This window comes from Sylvia atricapilla, chromosome 3 (genome assembly GCF_009819655.1).
Source record: "Sylvia atricapilla isolate bSylAtr1 chromosome 3, bSylAtr1.pri, whole genome shotgun sequence".
Classification (NCBI taxonomy): Eukaryota; Metazoa; Chordata; class Aves; order Passeriformes; family Sylviidae; genus Sylvia; species Sylvia atricapilla.
Window position 1 is genome coordinate 107,292,760 of NC_089142.1, and position 12,893 is coordinate 107,305,652.

Sequence of the window (12,893 nt, forward strand, 5' to 3'; positions counted from 1 at the left end):
GTTTTTAATGACATCCAAAAAAGAAAGGGAATAATTATTGTTTAATTTGCTTTTCCAGGGGCCAAGGCATTCCTGTGTTTTTACTCTCACTGGCTGCACATCTGCCTAGGTTTATTTCAGCTTTAAATTGTTCAGTACTCTCCCTCTCTTCTGCACTGCTCAGCTCTCCATAGGCATTGCATAATAGGACTCAAAGCCTCCAGTAGCTCGGGAAAGCAGGTTATGCTTTTCTGCTGGGAGACAAAGTAGGACATGGAACGGTAAACCCCAAAGAAGATACCCAGATATTTGTCCTCAGTGGGATTTGTCTGAGCATGTTCCATCACACTGGGAGATGCTGCCCCTTTTTAGCCTTCAAAAGATCACTCAGTCTTCTGCGACTACATGAGTCACAAAGCTTTGTCTTTATATTAACAAAATAATTATGCAACCCTCAAAATCATGAGAGCTGATAACAACCTGTCCTCCAGCCAGCTTCCCTGTCTGGTTCCCGCTGGCATAAAAAGACAGCGAGGGATTCCAAAGTCTCCTCCTCCATACCTCCTACCAAGCTCTCATCCATGTCTGCCAGTCTCTCCTCTCTCAGCTTTTGTGTCCTGTTAATAATGTAAGGATCACAGGCAGTGACAAAACCACTCTCTTGAGGGCTAAGAGGTGACCTTGCTAACCTCTGAGTTTTATGCTGTCTCTGTTCCAATAGAAAACTTCTCGAGCTGTTAAAAAGGTGATACACAGATGTGACACACTCCCATCTGAGAACAGGAGCAGTATGTTGTCAGAGCAATAAAATAATTTAGGCTGAAAGTTATGGATTGCAACTGTGTCCTTCACATTTAAAACCATCTTCATGACTACTAGTCCAGGAAATTAGTCCACTTAGGTCTCCAGTGCAGCACATTTGCAGTAAAATTTACTTACTTATTGGAATAATTTTCCTCTGGTTTATAGTATTCTGTTCCTAACTCAAATATATACACATGTGTATACTCACATGTTTGCGTGATAATGTGTATTTTGAATTTATGACTCTGCTTTGTCTAGTTTCTGAAATTCTTCCCATCTTTAGGACTTATTTAAATTTAAAAAAAAATAATGAAGTTTTTATCTCTAGCTTCATCTGTTCTACCTGTTATGCAATTCCAGTTAGTTGTGGTTTACCTGTAGCGAGTCTAAGTAAAAGCTTGGATTCTGAGGAAGTAGATGAGGAAATGGAAGAGAGAGAATGATACTGATGGGGATCTGGACAATTCTGCTCCCAGAATATACCCAAGGATCTTCAACTCTTCCAGACAGCATTTGTGGGAACAGCAACCTCAGAAGCTTTTGCATCAAAGCTTAAAGTTTTATTTTGTGTCACCCAGTAAATTTTACAGTGTGAAATAACAAGGCTCTCTGTGAAGGCATCATAATATCTTTTTTTTTTTTTGTTATTGTGTTGCCATGTTGTCCCTACCCTCAAAACACAAACTGCTTTCCTAAAGGACTGTCAGGTTTCTGTGAAGGACCAGGGTAAAGGAGAGCTGGGAAGGGCTGTGTTCCTCTGGTGCACCCTGGAACGTCCAGTTTGATTTCAGGGAAGACAGATATCCTTTTTACCTCATTCCTGCGCAGAGGATCAGTGGCTGTGAGTAGCAGAGCTTACTGTGAGGCATTTAAATAATATGCACAGATCTTTGTCCAGCGTAGCTCCAGCAGAAATCAAGCTACAAGGGAAGGGAGGGAGCAGTGTAGCTTTTCTCTGCTCTTAATCATCTTCCATTTTCCCCTATTCTCATATCTACTCACTTCTGCTTATTTTACCCATTCTCTTGTTCCTGTTCCCTCAGCCCTCTGCCCTTCCTGGCAGCATTGGTGAAAACTGGATTTGTCTCAAAATTTGCCATCTGCCACGATCAGTGGTGCCTGCTCTCAGCAGTGAGTAGGAGGAGTAAGAATCTTTGCTGTCTCTTGCAGGCTCAACTCTCCAGCATCATGTGGAAGTCATTATTATTTTTGTATTCTGAAGGAGAGATGAAACTCTGATGTCTTTTGAGGTAACTGCAGAGCCATCCTTGGTTTCACACGATTCCCTTTTGGTGCAGAGCACCACTGTCGCAAATCAGGACACGAAAGAAACACCACTCAGCAGTCAGGTTGTGAAGTGAGCAGAGAAAGAGGAAGTTTATTATGATTTGGGGTTTAAATAGGATTTGGAATTTGATCAAGGATTGAGGGACGAGAGGAACACCTCTCTGACCCCAGTGGTCAAACTAGCAGTCCATCACAGAGAGGAATGGAAAACAATCTACTTTTGTTTATGTTACATGCATTAAAAACTCCAATAGAAAATATGTCAACAAGAATCAGAAGGCTGAAAATCAGGGTGACACACCACTTTGTCAAAGCTTCAGAAAAATGCTGAAAATATGACAGAGGGCCTCCTAAAAGCTCCAAATAACCCAGCAAACAGTACATACAGACCCCTCTTTTAACATTCTAATGCTTTTGGGGCTTTCATGATTTTCAGGGTGCAGGATCAGGATTTCTGACCCGTAGGAGCTCGCTGTATCACAGAGTTCCCAATGACTGTGACTTCTCTTTGCCATCCATGATGTCTTGTCAGCTCAGCCCCCAGACCATGTAGCATTCCTCTTGCTATTGTACAGTAAATAGCATAGCAAGCTGCTGGGACCTTTTGATGCTGGTGAAAATTATGCTTATCCAATAGGAAAAAATCCATAAAGTTCATCTTGATCAGCCCATCTGGAAGTTCAGCAAATAAAGTTCCTACTTCTAATGCTAACACACAAATGACACTTCTTTCTGCAACTATCCAAAAAGCTAACATTGAATTTGCGTCTGCAGGCAAGCATTTCTGGATTTGGAGAACTAGCTTTCCAGGAAGAAAATCAAAATACGGTGTTTTGGTGCAGTTAAACAGCCAAAGGCAGTCTGAACAGAAAGGCTCGCAGTTTTTAGAGCTGGTGTGTCCTCCCTCAGGATTCAGGCAGAGCAGGCTCTGCCGTGGTGTCAAAGGAAAGGAGCCAATTGGGAGGCTGGCATCCTGTGGAATTAGACAGGAGCAGTTACATGTGGGCTGTGCATGGGGGATGTCGAGCCTTTGAGGACTAAGCAGGGTGTCTGGTTCTGTATAATGCGATGAGCTGTATTAAAACCTTGCTGCCTATTTTTGAAAACCCTAGGCTCAGTTGACAAAACAGATTTAGGATGCCACATGTATTGCTCAGTGTGTCAAAAAAAGGGAGATGGCTTCTATTTAAAAGGCAAGGCAGGAATAACTCTACCCATGAAACATTTTCAAATACTTGTCAGTGCATACAGTGTCCAGACTATTCCAGAGATTAAGTCTTCCATTTGTCAGAAGTTATTTTAGTAAGTCCCTAGGATTAAGTCATTTTTGGCAGTACTGGAGTAGTAACAAAGCTAGAGAGATGGAAAGAAAATTCTCCTAGAAGCAGGAATATTCACCATCTTCTCTAACCTGAAGTGACTGATCCTGTTTCAACTGGAACACCCCTGGGTCAGAGACAGATGGTTCAGCTGGAGTATCCTTATGCAGGGGCAGTGTGGAAAGTGAAAAAAAACCACACCCTATACCTTCCAAATAACAGATTCCAGAAACAAACAAAAAATTAATTGTTGTATCTAATTTCTGACTTGAAAAACAAATGTGGAATGATTCTGACTTCCAAATGCTACTGCAAAATGAGCCAAATAGAGTAAAAATGTTTGGCCTGCATCTCCACACAGACTAATAGCCACTTCTGTCATGGAAGAATTACCTCAGCACAGCAAACTTAGAACTTCAGTTGGAGGTGGAGGATAAGGATGAAGGGACATCAAGTCTTCTTTTCTTCCTGGTGACCAGATTTGGAAAGTGCTGAAATCAAAATAGTCTCTTCCAGCACATATTTTCATCTTAGGCATGTAGTGCAGATACAGAATTATTCATCAGGTAAACCGTTTTGAACTTCAGGGTTACTGTAAAAAGGGCACAACATCATGAAATTAGGATTTGTCTCTGGTTAAAAGTTACATTTGTTTGAGAATCAGCATGTTTGAACACAGGGGCTCTTCCCAGGTGATGAAAAGCCCTTACACTTTCACACTGTTGGGAAATTCCAGTGGTTTCAGAGTAAATACAAAATCAGTTTAATTATGATAAACAGATCCAGCATAAGAATTAGCAGATTTTAAAAGAAAGTTGCACAGGCCTTAAATATTCCACTCCAAATCTGCCCAGCATTAACTTTCAGTAACTTGGATTAATGCTGTAAATTAAGTGCCCGAAATAGCAGAGGACATACTTACATTGATTTGACTGCAGATTCTCCCCATGCAAGAGATAGAAATGTGAAATCTGACTCATACAGGGAGCTCCTACAGCGACATGGGCAGCAGGGGTGCAGCTTTTGAGTAAGAAGTGTGTGAATCTTGCTGAGTAATATTCCTGTTCCTGGTTCTGACTAATATTCGCCTGTCAGAGCTCTCATTTTTATGGAAAACCCATCCCACCAACCATGTTAGAAGCTGAACAACTTTATCATCTCTACAGTTCTACAATTTTTCCAAGCTGGGGGCCCGAAGGGTTGCGGTTTCCTTGGATCATCAGTGCAGAATATTGACAGTAATGAGTTCTTTGCTCTTGGGAGTTGCAGTTTCCAGGAAAACTGTGCCAGTCGATGCCCACGAGGTGGCAGCCTGTGCGGGAGAAACCTGCAGGAAAAGAGGATTGTCCTGAACACCTTCTTCCCCGGCAGAAGCGGCCTCTGCCCGGCAGCCCCTGGCAGCACCCTGTGCCCCGGGATTAGGGGTTCGGATAATGCCAGCCCTCACCTGCACCCCAGGATCCGACTGGCAGGAAGCAGGTGAGACACACTGACAAGGAGAAAATACCACGGAGAAACCAGGCAGGATTTAGAGGAATAGCAGGAAAGTTCCACCCCTGAGAACACGGTCTGGAGGGGTATGCAATGAAAGAGAACCAGGAGGCTGATGGCCAAAAAATACTTCGTGCTGATAAGCAGCGAAAGAGCTCTGAGTTAGCAGTGCAATAAATATACATGAGCACAGGAGGGTGCTGCTCTTTCTCTTAGCGTAAAACAGCATCTCTCTTCCCTGCCCCGTGGTGCCATCAGCTTCCAGGCGTTAGAAGGGCTTGTGTTTGTTCATCCTGGACAGAGCCCGTGGTGGCACAGCTGCTGAAAAACCGCAGATCGCTGCATATTTCTCGAGTAAAGTGACATTCACGTGAAGGGCAGCTTGTGCTTTGAGGTGATGATCAGCACAGCCAGGAGTCTGCTGGGAAAGCACCCAGGTCTGTCATCCTGCAGAATGCTGGTGCAGGGGAAGGTGTGGATGATATTCCTGACATCCCTCTCTAGCTGAGGGTATAAATCAGAGGCTGGGGGGTTGACATTCCTGTTGCCTTTGTGTTCAGCTGTTCAAGAACAGCCCAGAAGGTGGCACATCGTTTGCCAGTTGGTCCAGGCTGGAGGAGCCAAGACACCAATTTCTATTGGGAATAGCTCTGTGGAAATTAGTCTGTAGTTTTGTACTGAGTATCATTTGCCTTTCCTTAGCAGTGTATCAGCAGGTAGTGAGGGGACAAGGATGGGTAAGGAAGTGCAGAAGAAGTGGTCTAAGAGAACAGATCAAATCAGAGACAAATGTGGCAGAGAAGCCTGGTAAACCTATTTACAAGTTTGTGCAGGGCAAGAATAATACCTGCAGATCCTGATACCCCCTAAAAAAAAAAAAAAAAGAAAAGAAAAAAAAGAAAAAGCCCAAAGGATGGAAATATGTGAAGGTTTGCACTTGCATTTTTTAAATACAAGTCAAATAAAACTTTTAAAAATAGAAGTAAAAAGCCAACTCCATTTTAGAGCAGGAGGGGTGCAAGAGGAGCCATATTGTAGACAGCAGAGAGGCTTTGAACAGAAGAAACAGAGATACTGAAATTTGCTACTAAGCTCACTGATGCAATTTGAGACCCACAAAGAGTGACTCGAGACAGCAGCTGCCACTCAGCCACCTGTATCTAGTCCCAAACCTCACTTACATTATGCAAAAGGAATTAATCAGTAGGTCTGGTTTTCTCCTGGAAAGCGCACAGAAAAGAAGGCTTGGCTTTTCTGACACAGTTCCATCTCCAGCTGCCAGAAGCACTGTCCAGCCTGACATCTCTGAACGACTGCATGGGGTTATCTCCTTGGCCCTGCACTGGGACAGCACAGACAGCCAAGTTCTGGGTTCAGAGGGGGAGTACATGGCTGGCAGGGCCAGCTCTTTGAGGATAACAGGATGAAAATGTCATTGTTTAGGGCAGTTTCTGAGCCCTTTGTCCTCATATTGTCCTACTTTTATGAGAACATACAGGACCCATTTTTCAGAAGCTGGTGTTTTCCTAGATCCCTGAGCTTGACTTGAGAGTTATGCCTCCCTTAAAAGTTGCATCACTGAAAAGAAATTGTAACTGCACCATTACAGAAATGTGGGGGCTCACTTTTCCAGCCCAGGCAATGTGCAGATCATCATTTGGACTGGCACCTTCCCAAGCATAATGTTCTGAGAAATGTCACTATGCTGCTGGGTGAAGCTTGGCTTCCCCCCAGCTCGTCTTCTCCTTTGGCTTGCAGCATCTGTGCATCTTTGCCCTCATTTCTTGGCATGCAGGTGCCTGAAGGTGTAGAAGACAATGCTCTTGTTAATGCTGGGAAAGTGAAAATAGATGTATTTTAAATCCTAAAGGGATTTTGCCAGGGTACTTCTTGCCATCTTGCAAATGCCCACTTTTTGAGTCAACCCCCAAATGTGAGAGAGATGCTTTGGAGCAGCACAGGGAATGTTCAAGGCCTCAAAGGACTCCAGCTGCTTAGAGTCACTCTAAACTGGGTCATTTTTAATGTTCCTCACAGGGGGTTCAGAGCACAATTTTAAACCTTTGGATTTGGAACTTTGGGTTTAAGGTTTTAATGATAGACTCTGCATGTGGGTTTGGCCATTCCCTTCCTCTGGTGGTGTTGCATTTCCTTTTCCATTTTGGCAGATTTCCAAGGGTGCCAGACAGTCAAGGAACAGGAATTGACTCAAATTCAGACAATGTGCCACAAAGCAGCCCTGTTCTGTGATGGTGTTTCCACCTCAAACCAGCTCCCTTTTGAGCAGAGCCCACTGGTGTTGCTGTGGCTGTGAACGGGGATGGCCACAGTTGTGTTTCAGACTAGTGAGAATCAAAGCCATTCCTGAAGCACTGGGAACATTTAGAGGCTGAGTTCTTATCTGGGTTGCTAAAGAATATCCTGTTTCTGGAAGCCCTGTGTCACATGGAGGCTGGTAAATAATGAATGCCAGGATGCATAGCTAAGTGTTGGCATATGAAAGGAGCAGTGTTCTGAGCACCAACTTCTCAGCCTGGCAGCAGCAGGACACAGTTTACCTACATTTGCTCAGCTGTTTCTTTTTCTTTAAGTTGATAATAGCTTTTCCTTTTCTGTCGTTAAATAGCTTCTGATAAGAATTTTTCACAAGGGAAACAGGAAAGACTTGGAAATCTCTGAAAATAAATGAGTAAAAAAACCATACCACAAATGGCAATTGTGTGTGCTACTTTCTGAAATGAAAAAGCATTTCATTTTCCCACCTCAACTGTGATTTGACATCTAGAGGAAAGGGGGTGGCAAAACCTGATTAAACCAGGCTCAAGTTTGCATAGCACAGCCTCAGAGCCAACATTTGTCCAGGTCCTACAAGGTTTTCATCTCAGGCGTGGAAGAAATCAAAACAAGTTCTTTACCCTGCCATGGCCATAGCAGGAGGGAAGAGCAAATCCTTGACAAAGGTCAACAGAGACCCAAAGGCAGCTCACGGAGCTGTCCTTATGCAGCTCTGTCCTGATTAAAACACTCAGGGAGTGGCTGAATGTTACATCACAGAGTTTTGGCAGCGCTGACATGGGCAGAGCAGTACTGCTCTACCTTGTTCTCCCTGTTCCCTCCTCACAAGTCCTTATCTTCCTGCCTGCGTTGTCTGAGTGTGATAAAGGTGGTTCTGGCCCCTCCAGAGCCTGCCTGTCCCTCAACAGGCAGTTCACTGGGCAGTGCCAAGGGATAATTCCATGGTGTCCTTAAATAGGCTGGAGTTCACAGCAAACACAGGAATTAAGCAGCAGCAGGGGACTCAGTATCTGCTTAAATATTCTGATTGCAGGTATATTTAAAGGTGCTAAATTTCTGAAGCTAAAAGGCATTCTTAATGTTCATTAAGTTAATCATGTGTCAAGGGCTTTCTTGTGCAAGGAGTTGGAGGAAAAACCCCAGCTGAATATTGCAAAATAGGATTTTTAAGATGTGCTGGTCTCGATTCAATTTTTATTTTGTTGTTCCATAAAATTGTGTTAGGAGTAGATTTATACTAGGCCAGTTCCTTGGAGTCTCTGATTGCCAAATCCTTTTCTCTCCTTTTTTTTTTTTTTTTTTTTTTTTCCCCAATAAGTGAATTTCTATAAAAATGTAGCCATTTGTAAGCAACCAATGTATTCAATAACATTTCTCTCTGTGGTACGTTTATGCTAGAAATCCAGAAATTAGGAACTCTGAAATGGCAGCGTACTGAGAGTGCTGTCTCCATTTGATTTCCTTCTAGCCTGGATTTTCATAACAGTTACATTTGGGTTTCATTTATACCCTACACTGGCTGATGAATATTAAACAAGGTCCACGGACATTTCTTGGGTTTGCTTTTACAGACTCTGCTTGTACAGAGATATTTTTTTGATAGTGCCCTTCTTGGTGCCCTCTATCCCACTATTTTATTGTTCCCAGGTTGTTCTGAGAGACAAGTGACAGTGTGAGACGGGAGGAGAATGATTACATTTTGCAGGGAAATTATACAGAGTATGAAATCAATAGTTAGATGCTCCCTGGGACTGCCTAAAACTTCTTTGAAGAATAATTAGCTTGCAAGAAAGCTCTGGTAGCTGGAATTCCTCCCCAATTCTGTATGCACAAGATAAATTTAGTCTGGAATAGGCAGTGTGCTTTGAGGTCCCTTTGCTGATCTGGGGAAATGATTCATGTGGAGAGAATGAAGAAATTAGACAGAAGAGGTGTGGAAGAAAACCTGACTGACCACATCCATCCTGGGCTTGGAAGTGAGGAACAAGCAGCAACAAAACCAGGGAAAACCCAGCAGAGCAAAACTGATGCCAGTTAAGGCCTGGGGCTCAGCACCTGATGATCCAGGTGACTGTTCCGGTGGCAATTATTCATTGGACTGGCAGAGCTGAGGGGAGTCCAGCCCACTCCACAGCTGTAAGTGGTTCATTTGCTAAGCAGCAGCCTCAAATCAAGGGCTGTGTTTAATCAAACTGCCTTAGGTAGGGATCAGGAGAGGTTTCCTAAACTTGGAGGGGACAATGAGAAGTCCGGGGGAGGTCTACCATCGTGTGCTTGTCCTTTGACCATTTTCTATGTGCTGTTTCCTTCTGGGATATTGCTACAGGTCAGGAGATGTAATAGCTCAGTTGGCTTGAGCTGCTCTGGGAGTGAGATCAGTCTTGCTCTCCAGAGCTGTCAGTACTCTGTCTTTCAGCAGCATAAAAACACCCTTGGAATGCACAGAAAGCTGCTGCAAGAGGTGTCAATAGCAGTGCATGACAGACTAAGTGACATCTAATCAATTCATTATCTCCCTGAAAGGAAGGGCTAAAAAGGCTGAAGAATGTGCTGGAGGCATAATGTAATAGGTATTACGGGAGATCGGGGAGAGATCTAACAAAACAGGAGAATGAAGCAGCACAGCAGTAAAAGAAGTCAGCACAGTGGAGATGATCACAGGGCATTGGAGAATGATCTCCTAGGATGAGTGAAAAGTCAATGTTTAGTATTTGTTTCTATTTCCATTCTTTAAGCCATAAGCATTGTAGGAAAATACATCTCTGCTTTGCTGAGGTTTGCTGTGTTGGGTTTTGTTTTTTGGATTTTTTATGTGTATCTATTCTTAGGAAGCAGAAAAACATCCAAGCACATGTGTAGCAATAAGCATGTGACTCAACCCCTCTACAGCCACAGATGTCTCTCCCTCTTAATTAAATATGTGCTAAAGTGGTCTGTTGGAACAAAGCCCAGTAGTGCAGGTTTGAGCTGTAGGTCCAAAAGTGGTGCTAACAAGCAGGTCTAGAATTATAGACCTGTCAGCTTACCTTTGGTTCCTGGAAAAACACTGGAACAAATAACCAAATAACAAACTCTCTCTATTGGATAGCGCCTAGAAGAAATGAAGAAATTGTGGGGATGAGTAGCAGGCAGCATATTTTTTTTTTTTCTGAGACACTAGACTCAAAGGTTTGAATTCTAAAGCGGCTTCACATGTCCTCTTATAGTGATGAGATGGCTGAAAATATCTGGATGCAAAACTGGTTGGAAAAACGATTGGGATGTGTTTTCGGGGGGCTTTGTTTTGTGTCTGTCTTTTGTTTACACCTGTGAAATGGCTGAGGCAGGAGAGAGCATGCTGCTAAAACTTGCTGCTGGCAACACTTTGGAAAGGCTGTGAACACACTGGGCAGGGTTAGAATTCAGTATGATGCTTGCAAGTGGAGAGGTGGTAAAAACCCCACCAAAATCAGCTTGCCATGCAGCTGGGACAGTGCATTGCCCCTCTGCTGATACAGATTTATATATTGCAATAAACTCTCAATGACACATAGGTTATTCTATAGTTATCACAGGTTGGGATAATATCTATAGTTATCACAGCTACATGTGTAGTTGACTTATCAATAAGGATGAAAGATTTTGATGGCTCACAAGCTAATCATCAATAAACAACACCTTGCTGTTACAGGAAAGGCACATTAAGTGTATGAGCAGGACTGTTCCCCCTGTGGTAAGTGCAATAATCCAGAAAGCAGGAGCATTTGCTTTTGCCTAGGGTACTTCAAAGTTGGGCTGGACTGGGTTGAGTATGAAAAGGAAAGCAGGAAGCCTGATCCAAAAGGCTTGATTTGCCAGGGAAGATGGAGAAGGTTTTATCCTGAGGCTGAGGGGAAGACTGCATTTTTCCCCAAAACACTGGCAGCTGCTGTGAAGGAAAAGGGCAATAATTTGGTATTCCTGACCCTGCCAGTTGAGACAAGAATCTTTGGGCTAAATTGCTTCCAGGGAAAATGGGGGCACTTTATTTTTAGTAATTATTCTGATACTAAGGGAGGGTGCAGGGCTGAAGCAGATTGCCTCGAGCAGGTCTGTGACTCTTTCAGAATAATTTAGACCCTGTGAGGAATGGCCCATGCACGTCCTCCTCCACCCAGGCCAGTGGACTAAATCTCTGGAAATCCATTCTGGACCTCGGGTTAGGGCTGACTTGCACTAACCTACCAGAATCCAGGTTGACTTAACTAAATCAGAGCAGTAATCTCATCTCGGTGGAAAGGGAATCTCGTCTTTTCAGCAATACAGCTCAAGTTATCCAGAGGTTTTCCATTTTGGAAGTATTGAATGTGTAAGTGTAACTTACTTCAATAGCAAGTATTAAATGTGCAAGCACAGAGGGGAACAGGGCAGGAGGTGTGTGCAGCAACAAGTAAATCACAATATCTAACTTGAAACTCACTTGATAACTAGTGTGTGAAGTACCAGTTGTCCATTTTGTTCCACTTTGCCTCAGCCCCTCAGTGATGGTTTTGGAGGCTGATAGCAGTAATGTAGAACAGGTTTCTGACAGCTCTCCAAGCAGCAGAAGTAGTACTACAAATATGGAATAACCAAGGTAACTGGATATTTTGCTTGGCTTCTGAACTTGCTTTATAAACAAGCTTCCAATAAAGCAGTTTCACTGAATTCTCCTCGTTAGGAGAACTGACTGTTGGTGGGACAACCAATGTCTAATGGGCTTGATCTCAGTTTCCTAAGCCCATGCTCTTGAAAATGTTAAATTTTTTTTTGACAGAAATGTTCACGTTGAAATGTTGTGGGATGTTCGGTCAGCAGCATTATCCAAAGCCTGTCTGGCATAAAAATGGCTCCTGGAACACTGGATTAGGACTCCAGACCCCCTGGCTTTCTCTTTTCCTCAGGTCATACTCTGTAATTCTCCAATCAGTTTCACTGCCCTGTCTATAGAGGGGGACAGGTTCTCACATCCACTGGAAAAGAGGCTGAGGAGTGGGAGACCCCTTCTGAAAGAAGGATTCAGCCACAGCAGTGGGTGTTTAAGATTTTGATTGGTGGTTGAGGCTTGTGCTGCTAGCCCTAGGCAAGGGAGGATTGTTATTCAACTTCTCCTTGTAAGCATGGAACTTTTCCCGTGTGGGTTATCAGTATTTGCATGTGTTGGGATGTGTTTGTGCAGTGATGATCTTGGCACTCCAGTGGGGAATGGTATTTCAGGCTTTGCCTTGGGCAGGAGCTGACCTGTGACACAGTGCAGTGCAAAGGGCATCCAAAGTGGCACAATGGAAACTTGTGAGTTGTTCCTTATTAAAAAAAAATAATAAAATTATAAGGCCAAAATAACTCACCTACCCACGAGACATTGTTTCTTGCAGTTGTGGTTTCTCATGCTTCTTAAAGCTGATACAACAGCATTGCCCATAGTTATTTTTTGCTATTTTTTTCATCCCTAGGGAATGCTGAAATAAATTACACACATTATAGCAAACTAATCTTGTGACTTCACGTTTCTGAGTTCCTGTGCTCTGGTGGAATCCAGGCTCCTTGGACAGATGCTGCCTGTGGCAATCACTGTTCCAGTGCTGTGTCTGCGAACAGAGGGTCAGCTATAAATGGCACAACTTCCCTCTCCTGAGCTTGTGGGGACAGGCATTTGGATGGAGGAGTGTCTCCTCTTCGAGCTTGGCAGTGGGGAAAGCTGTTCCACAGGGAAATCCGCCA